This window comes from Phoca vitulina, unplaced genomic scaffold (assembly GCF_004348235.1).
Source record: "Phoca vitulina isolate PV1807 unplaced genomic scaffold, GSC_HSeal_1.0 scaffold15, whole genome shotgun sequence".
Classification (NCBI taxonomy): domain Eukaryota; kingdom Metazoa; phylum Chordata; class Mammalia; order Carnivora; family Phocidae; genus Phoca; species Phoca vitulina.
The window spans coordinates 17849825-17860704 of NW_022589718.1; positions in this window are offsets into that span (position 1 = coordinate 17849825).

Sequence of the window (10880 nt, forward strand, 5' to 3'; positions counted from 1 at the left end):
GCCGCTCAGAATCATGAACACTGATAATTATTGAAGTTTTAAAAAACAACCCACCTTAAAATGCTAAACCTCCTATGGAGTGTAAGAAAAAGAAACTTAATAAATCTACAAAAAGAATAATAGCCTGATCAAAACTCCAATTAAAACTCTCAACAAACACATAGCAGTTAATGCTGTAACAGTAATAATTAAAACAAAAGAGAAGCATGCCAGCACACATTAGAGCATCATATCCCAGTTATATGAGTGCACAGAAATAGGAAAGAAATGTTGTACAACATCTTCAATCCTAAGGCAATGTTGATCCTCAAAACACTTTCCCATTAAAAATGATTATCAATTTACACAGAAACTCTAAAAGGTCAGAAATGGTGAACCCTAAAATCATAACCACACACCAAATAAAATACAAGTCTGAAGAATTTTTTTAAATTACAACCTTCACCCTCAGATCAATAATCTTTTACTATTAGAAAAAAGGAAAGGCTTTGGCTTCATTATTCATGTTGACTGTATAAGTTGGTTCATTTAAATTCAAGAACTCAATTCTTTAGCAAAATTAATTTCTATGAACAGGCTTAATATCAATTTTTTAAACTAACCTTTTGGAAGGAAAATGACTTTTCTGGAAATATGTTTTATTCCAACAGAAGAACTTAAAACTGTTAAGCCATCACCCTACACACACACAGTGATAAACCAATATAATACCAACAACAATACAACCTTTAAGAACTCAGTCTTTCAATTTGTTCTACTAGCATCACTCTAACAAAAAATGGAGAAATAGAAGGGCTGGGGCCACAGGTATGGAGGGAGATGAGTAAAATGATAATTGATTCTAAAAGAAAGGTCTGAATAGCCAAGAGGAACTGAAAGTAGTATTGGCCTTGGATGGAGTACTTTTGGAGCAGCAAAGAAACAAACAAACAAAAAAACTAAGGAATCTGGAAAGAAATACTTAATGGGATTAAACTCTAAAACAGGCTACTTACTCTCAATTAACTTCTAGTTTGGAAATTTTCCTATGCCAAGAATGACAAAGAATAAGACCATCAAACAGAACATAATTGTTTTCCTGGTCTGTTCATTGGCATATGATTGCTGTTTGAAACTTGTTTTTAGGAAATTAGTTAATGTGAAGTTTTCTCTCTTTTTTCCCCATGCCTTCACTAAGTAAAATAAAAATCAAGATTAAATGAATAAAAGTATATTTAATAAGTTAATTAATGATGATGCACCTTAAGTAATTGCTTTGATATAAAATTGAATTCTAAAGAATATGCTACGCCTAAATAGTAATAATGAAATTTCAACTTGTTTTTCAATTGAAATTTCTTATTTTTTAAGGATGGGGGAGTCCAAAGAGTTCCCAAACTTAAATTTTACTAGGACCTGTTGGCAATCAGTTTCCTATCATCACCAAAATATACTATTGTCATGGATCTTGAAAACTTTAACAGTTCTAAGAAGAGCATTTGTCTCATTGTTAAGTATTCTTATTTTATATGAAGTTCTGCAAAGTACTCCAAGAACATAGGATGAAAAGTCAAAAGAACAAAAAAGGTACCATATTGTAGTGTTTAAGACTGTCATTGACTTGCTTAAAAAAAAAAAAAAAAAAAACAAGAAAGAAAAGAAGCAGAGGAAGGCAAAGTGAGGGTTTATGGAAACTGGGAGTTGGTTGGACTCATCTATCCTGCATGACAAACGGTTTACAACCAGCGGTCACAAACTGTTTAATCAGCCCCAGCAACATTGAAGCCCATACAGCATGCTATATCTGCGGGGCTCATTTCATACTCTGCCCATTTGTGACTATTGAGAGGACCACATGAGGGAGCCTTTTTTTGATTTTTTTTAAGCCTAGTTATGCGTGACAATTTTGTTACTAAACTGATACACTCTTCATGTTGAACCGAGAGTACATTCCCCATAAGCTGAAGCCTGACTAATGCCTTACATCGGCATGACAAAAGATTTTCTTAAAAGCCCAGGAATATCTACCGTTGTCCTAACTGCAAATAAAATTTCATGTGTTTGGTAATAACTTTTAGGCAGGGAGGCGTTCCTTCCCAAATATGGTAGCCTTAGCTTTTTTCCTTTTCACTATTAAACTTGTCCTGCTATGAATGCAGTGGATGCTTTCAAGATTTGGCTTGTTTCAAAGATGCTCCTTAGAATGTGTTTGTAATAAAGACTGCAAATGCTCTTCTTTTTCAAAGGACATGCATTTTGAAATGTACACTTAAAAGGGTGAAATTTCTTAAAAATGTAATGGGATTTGCGAATTTCCTTGATGTAGAGGGTAATTTTTCTGTGATTATTTTTGTTTTGATTTGTAAAGCACATAGGAATAAAATACATGTTTATTAAAAGTCTGAACATTAAAGACAGAATGCACCATCTTTACAGATTTTTCTCCCAGTAATCCACTTTAGAAGCAGTCTCAGTATATAGCAAATTGTAGCTCCGGTTACAAAATCACCCACATAATTCTTTGTGACTATATGGTTCTTTTTCATATGGTAAAATTGTAGGTTTAATTTTCTACCTGTTTTTTTTCTGATCTGGAAGCAGAATATGAATTTTCTATATTTTCATTAAAAACCAATTTCACAAAAATACATTTTCTAGATGTATTTTATAAGAGTTTGGGAACTGACTACTTTTGAGACTAGAGAATTACAATTTTTTTCACTTCTGCCTCTATTTGACATAGACTTGAATTACAAAAAAATGATTATCTATCTATTATTATATGCCAATCAACCTTCACTGCTGTGTAACGTAAGACATTGACTCAAAGATAAAATTTCCATAGTTCTGGTAAATATAAAAATACTTAATTTTTTCTTTTATGATAAAAAGTAGAACATCTCTTCTTAACTTTAGTCAACATAAACTTTCATACAAAAATTAAAAGGTAAAATTTTTGCTCAGGGATATTGTAAGTGTTAGGACCACTAATACTCTTTATAACTGTTAAGTTTAAGTTAATATTTATTGAATATTAATTATTAAAAGCCAGTACACTTGAAATCACACAGTGTTAAGAAACAGTGAGACCCTGAGCATATAAATTTTACAATAGAATCAGTAGGCAATAATACAATGCAAATTCAAAGATGTGTTCTAGATAATCATAAAGGACACACATCCCAGGGCAATAATCCTGTTCTAAGTTTATAGTCAGGACTTGACAAGATCTTGACGATCTCTATTTTAGGATTTCAGGTATAGAAAAATACATTTATATGTTTTACTTTTTAAAAACTTTTAATGCAGGATGTGGTGGAAAGAGAACTAAACTGGAAATGAGGAGAAATGGATTATAGTCTTGGCTTCTCTGCTCATTAAGTTGTGACCTTATGACCAGTCTTTTACCTCTTTAGACATTGAGTCTCTATAAAATAATGAGCTCCTATTAGAAAAGCTATAACTACTTTATGTTGTACTGTTTTTTTAAAGACATAGAGTTGACTAAAACAACATATGTAAAGAGCATAACCACAAAGACTAACTCAAAAGTTAGTACATTTCTCTTTAAAGCCCTTTGTAGTTCTAAAAATCTACTATATACTTCCATTCCCTCACAGGTACTCACTAAATAAAAATACACCAACTATTAAGAATTGCTACCTTGGGGCGCCTGGGTGGCTCAGTCGGTTAAGCGGCTGCTTTCGGCTCGGGTCGTGATCCCAGGGTCCTGGGATCGAGCCCCATGTCGGGCTCCCTGCTCAGTGGAGAGCCTGCTTCTCCCTCTCCCTCTGCCTGCCTCTCTGCCTACTTGTGCTCTCTCTCTCTGTCAAATAAATAAATAAAATCTAAAAAAAAAAAAAAAAAAAAAAAAAAAAAAGAATTGCTACCTTTACAGGTGGGATTATAAGTGCTTCTTATTTTCTAAATTTCCTACAGTCTGCATGTATGAAGCAGTGGATTAAATAATAACTGACTGAATTCATTAACCATAAAATACCATATGTCAGCCAGGAAAGGTATTCACAAAACATATAGCTAACAAGAAATGAGTAATTATGTATATAGCTGCATATATGTAATTATATATATGTAACACTATCCATACACACATGGAGGTCTCATAGCTATATGCGTATGCATATATATATGCATATATGTGTGTGTATATGTGTGTGTGTGTGTATATATATATATTTATATATATATAGCATATGAAAAATGCAAAGGACTCATTGGAAACATGGATAAAAGATATGAACCAGTGCCTCCTTGGAGAAGTTAACCAAAGAGACAAACATAAGACTCAGGAAAATTCAAGTTAAATCCATAATAGATACAATTTTATACCACTCCATTGGCAAAAAAAAAAAAAAATGGCAATAGAAAGTGTTAAGGAGAATATGTAGCCACTAGAATACTTTTATAGTGCACTCATGGGATGATAAATTGGTTCCAAGATATTGGGGAAATTGGCATTTTCTAGTAAACTTGAACATGTTATGATCCAGCGAGTCTACTCATAAGCACATTTCTATATTAGTCAACATAAATAATGTAGTCATAGCAACACTCAAGACCCAGTGGCTTACTATAGCAAATTTTTATTTCTTGCTCACATCACATACTGATATGGGTCAATGTGGTGAGAATTCTGCACCACACAATTACTCAACCTAGTGTCTCTTCCGAATTCTAGAGTCTTAAGTCCCCTATTGGATTACTTTCAATCCATAAGGAGACAAAGAGAAAATAAATGGAGAGTAGTTGATTTTGTGGAGTAGACCTAAAGGTGGTATGTATATATCACATCCTACACCATTCTATCAACCTAAACTCAGTCACATGGCCTGACCTAACTGTAGGAGTAATGTGGTGTGGTTTTGTGGAAAGAAAGGAAAAGATAATGTGGATACCAATGGGCATGAGCTATCTCTGTCACGGTTACTTCTTTTGGTCACCAAATATCTATTTGTTCTTTATGAACACACACAAAAAATGTATCACTCTATTTCCAAAGAAGACTGACCCATCCAACCCTTTATCTAGCTCAATGTCTAGGGTCTCTGGGGTAGTGCAGTCTTCTCTAGATGTGGTTTCTCACTGCCCAGCCACCTATGCCTTAAAAGACAATCAACTTTCTCCAGAACTCCCATATGCAAATGAGCAACAAGGACAAGATAACCATAAGAAAACATGCCTTTTCTGAAAGAGGAAGAAGTGGAGACACCCGAGACTCTCTGACCCCCTAGCAATTATGAAGGAGTCTTGATACATTATACAGGCACCTTATCCTGGGTGTAGACACTATTATTCCTTCATTAGTTCCTGATATTACTGGGAGGAACTTTCAGGTCCAACGCTGTCTTGGCTCCACACTTTAGAGGTTTATTCTGTATTCATCCTCCTCCTTGTGTGTGCATCCCTCATCTCTTTGTGTGTCCAAATTTCATCTTCTGATAATCTCTAGTCAGATTGGATTAGGACCCACCAAATGTCCTCTCCCTAACCCAATCACCTCTTTAAAGGCCCTACCTCCAAATACCAGACAAATTGTGAGGCCCTGGGAGCCAGAGTGTCAACATATGTATCTCGAAGGGGACACAATGCAACTCTTAACAAGAGCTCAAAAGTTGTTTGGCATTTGGAACATCCAATATTAAAAATAGTTTCTTTGGCAGTGAAATTCTCTCAAAATATTAATAGGCTTACAATCTATTTCCTTCTATCTAATTTCATGTGTCAGTGACCACATCCACATTTCTTTCCTAGATAAAATTCTCAGATGTACTTTATTTCTTTGCTTCCTTCTCAATGTCCCCTTAGTTAAACTAATTGGTGACTTCATGATGACACAGGGACAGTAGGCTTGAGTGGGAGACCACCCTTAATCCGAATTTTGCCATAAAGCCAACAGGCTTCATTAACATTGACCCTTTCCCATGCAAAGTTTCTTAAATTTTTTATCTCTAACTTTATGGGGCCTAAAAGGAGTTGATATTTCCATCCTTTTGGTGCCCCAAATTTCTGGGCTCTCTCTATTCCCTCTTATTTTCCCCTATATCTCTTTTTTAAAACTTTGCCGAAGACAGCTAAATTTTAGTGACTACACACTACATACATTTTTTCCAACTTTTTCCTCTTGAGCTAAAAGCTGAGTAGGTGGATGAGCGCCTTCCAAGTTCTCACTAGTAACAGTCTTACGAGATTTTTGCCACATTGTAACAGGGCTCTCCCTTTCATCTCTGACATCTGATCCCTTGCCATGGTTGCCTGATAAGCCCATGCCTCGTTTTAGGTGTTCTGGCTAGGAGATGAGGAAAAGGAATGGGTGTGGGGAGATTTTGGGGATAAGCCAGGAAATGGCATACACCAGTTCTGTTCACATTGCATTGACCAGAATGTAGTCACACAGTCCCATCTAATTATAGAGGAGCCTGGAAAATGCGGTATGGATATATGATTGGAAAGGAGAGGAAAACATAAACATTGCCAACCACTGGCATTTTCTAACACAGACTCTAGGGAATTTTTTTGCACATTTATTGGCTGTAGCAAAAAAGTACAGAACAACTCAAAATTACATTAACTCTGGAAGATATACACACCACACACACACACACACACACACACAGCCACACGTAGAGTCTGGTTCCATATACTTAAGTGTGAAAACATATACAACTGAATAAAATATTAATATGGTTAATACTATTTATATAAACATATGTTGTAAAACTATAAAGAAATTCATGGTTTGGGACATCGATGCAGGTGGCACATTTACTCACCCCTGTGTTTACCCTGCTACGTCATTCCACCCACCCTTTGGTGTACTCATTCACAAACTCTTACTGGGAACCTTCCACATCTCAGGCCCTGAGTTCTGGACTTTCTGTGCACTAGTAAAAAAAAAAAAAAAAAAAAAAAAAAAGCCTCCTTACTATTAACAAAAGCCTGCCCTTTGTCAAAGTAAAAGCCTCTAATGGAAACATCTCCTATTAGCTAAACAACCCATTAGGTCAGAAATAGAATGGTCAAAACAAGCAAAACAAATTGTTCCGAATATTCATTTCCAGACAGTGCGTGTTCCAACAAATATTGGAGAAGTGTTTATAGTAAAGCACAAAAGGAACAGTCTTGCTTTTGACTTTGAGGTATACTATCTTATGGAATCCTGGAATTTTTTAAAACTGGGAAGAGACCATAAAGATAATGTAGACAAAACTTCATAATCTTCATTTTATAGGGAAAAAAAACCTAATACATATGTAAATAGAATTTCTAAAGTAGATAGTGCCAGAGCGAAAACTATAACCTCTCTAGGGGCCTGGATGGCTCAGTCAGTTAAAGCATCCAACTCTTGATTTCGGCTCGGGTCATGATCCCAGGGTCCTAGGATCAAGCCCAGCTTCAGGCTCCCTGCTCAGCAGGGAGTCTGCTTGAGGATTTCTCTCCCTCTGCCCCTCCCCCTGCTCACCCTCCCTCTCTCTCTCTCTAAAATAAATAAATTAATTAAAAAAGAGACTATAACCTCTCCAAGGTTAGAATAAGAAATATTAAAATGGGAAGCTACCGCAAAAGATACCAATGTATTTATGTGACAGCAACAAGAAAAACAAATTATAGAATTCATAATAGTTTACCAGGTATGATTATTGTATACAATTATCTATAGTGATTTTCCATATGCAGAAAATACGCAAATATCCTCTACAGATAATTGTCTTTTCATCTTTCCACCCCCCCCCCCCAGTGTTTGGATCTATAGCTTTTGTTTAGAATATTCTTCATTTGTTTTCACTTTACATCATTTTCTTGCTCCAACTCTAAGTTGAATATTATTCCATTTCAGTACTGCTACTATCTCATCATTTGACAGATTTTCTATTCAATTTTTAAAGAACTATTTTCTTCTATTATAGAATAAATATTATTACAAGATACTGCATAAGCACACCCTTTTCAGCCATACGAGAATGAACACGTCGCTACCCTTAGCTTCCATAGCAGCAGTTCATGTGTACTCCTCTCTCTGTCAAGGTTTTAAACTTTTTGACAAGCCCTCATTTCTTTGCCCAGCACAGCATCTTACATGGAATGCAAGTCTCATAACCGTTGTGGAATAAGGGACTCTTTCCACATGTACAGTCTCTCTCTCTCTCTCTTTCTGGATCTCTCTGTCTCTGTCTCTCTCTCTCTCTCACACACACACAATAATAGCAGCTATGCTGCTTAATGGCTGACTATTAAAGTCTTCAAGGTTTATTGGTCACATCACACTACCTTCTAGACAGTTGGCATGGAAAGGGCAGTGATTACACAACTTGCTAGTTTCATAAACCCCCCTCCATGACAAGGAGGGAGAATGAGGGAAGTCGTTCCAGGAATGTCATAGTACCACAGCCTCAGGAGGAGCTTATCTGACAACAGCTCCTGAGACAGGAGCCTGAGGCTCAGCCACGGAAGACAAGGCAAGACTCCTGAGAGAGAAGATGGCATAATGACTAGAGATATGGGCTCTAGGACCCAGGTTCCCCATGACTAACTGTATTTTGGTCAAGGTACTCAATCTCTCTGTGGCATAATGTACGAGTCTGTAAATTAGGTGGGTTTTGAAAATTAAATAATAGATTCTGACTGCCTAGAACAGCGGCTGGCTCGGAGTAAGCACTAGATAAACCGAAACCATTGTCTTCTTTATCATCATCATTATTATTGGTAGCCCATACACTGCAGGCCCAGAAATTAGGGATAAAGCCAGGAGTGGGGAGACCACATGGTTGGCTGAATCACTGAATCCCAAATGGAACTGAAGCTGGTGGTCAGCAAAGGCTATGGGATACGTGTGTGGAAGGGAAGGGATGGTCATTGGAAAAGACATCAGGACAAGGAAGGAAGATTCTAATTGTTGCTGTGCACTCTTGTGCTTATGATTTTGGGTTAGAAGCTTTAAGTGTCCGTCAATTTGTAGGATATTATTACTCAAATCAATTTGTATTTTTTTCCTGACACTGTCATAAGGATTTCTAATATACAATTAATCCTTTTTTTTTTTTTTTTTGGTTGATGCATCTCTTAGCTAAACCACTCTCTCCTTGCAATGTCTGGATAATTTTCTTTTATGGAATGACTAAGAAAGATGACATTTTGCTTACTTTACTTACCAGAGATCAACTACTTTTAAAAGGAAATTGCATTTCTAGTTTTAAGGTTTTAATAACAGTGAGCATATTTACATTTTAAGAGAATGATTGAGAAGGACAATGTTTATAATGTGTACATAATTCATTACATGGAAGATCCTGAAGATGATACTTACCATGATGTGACTATGATTTTAGGTATTCTTATTCATTAAACTTAAAAATATATAACCAATAGTAATATCCAAAAGGGATTATTTTTGAATTAAAGTGAAAACAAGATATTTCCTTCCTTAACCACATTACTATCCCTTCTTCCTGCATAAGTAACTGGCTTAGTTTCTTAGTGCTAATAATAAACAACCTAGGGGCACCTGGGTGGCTCAGTTGGTTAAACAACCTATACCAGAAGAACAACTTTTTATAAGGCGAAGTTCTAAAAAGTTATCCAAAATGAAAATTTATCATATTCACTTTAAAAGTAAGAATAACAAGCACATTTAGGAAATAGTGAGTCTTTTTCAATGTATTTGTTTCATATGAACATGATAATATAATCCTATTATGAATAAAACTAAAACCAAGAATAAGAAAGAGTTGGGGTTATTATTTTTATTTACAAAATTTAACAATCTTAAAATAATAGATAGCTGAAGGGTAATGATATATTCAAGTCAAAATAACCAAACATCCAATGTCCCACGGCGATATAATTGTAACTTCTGCTATAGTCAGACCAATCTAAGTCCATATTTGATATCAACTTAAAAGACAAGGTGTTCCTATTTAAACAGCCTAACCAAATTTCCTTATTCAAAGACAGAAAATGTTACAAAGGGAAGTTTCTTCTATAGAATATTTGCCCACATGAGACTTTCCTCATCACTGTCCCCTTAAGTTTGCAGCACACAAGACTGAGGAGCATCTTGAGTTCTAAGGTCCCATCTGTCATAAAAGGTGAAAGACACTTTAGCACTAACCGCAGAGCTCACAGTGTGAGTCCTGGCTCCACATACCAGGTATGTGAATGTGGCTATTGACATTTCTCTCTTGAAGTATCAGTTGGACAATATCCTCAGCCTGCAAAAGAAGGATATTACCTACCTCACAGGTTTGGACTTCTGAGAATGCAATGAGGTGATTCAGATAAAACTCATAAAGCACTAGCACATAGTAGGCACATGCTAGAATACGGGGCTGCTATAAAATACTGAACGCTAACAAAATGTTGCCATCATTGTTTGTTTCTATCATTTCAGCCGTGGTAGTATTGGTGATGGTAAGGGCAGCAGTGAGAGTGGTAACAGCAGTGGGAGTGAAAGGTGGTAAGGACTCAGGAGTAGGAGGAAAAAAAAAAGGAGAATTTGAAGCCTGTAAATGTAAACCCCTCGTTTTCCTGACCACCCCAACTGGAGAGTAAAATGAGGATCTTAATGTCAGCTCTGGGGCAGTATTTATCTGCCCCTGCTTTTTGAATACCCTAAATCTTGCACCTCAGTTTCTCCCCAGCATCTCCCGGAATGCCATGGGAGATGCCTTACGGGGGTCCACAGGTGAGGTCCCTGACCCTACGTGCTATCTGCCGCTTCCCCGCTCCGTGCCCCACCCCAAGGGGGGGTGGGGAGTCTGCTGCGCCAGCATCGGGAGCTTGGCCTCCAACGCCCTCCGAGAGGATCACCACTGAGCCTCCCCGAGGTGCCGCCGCTGTTCCCGATCCCTGCCAACGGGGGGGGGGGGGGGGGGGGGGGGGGGGGG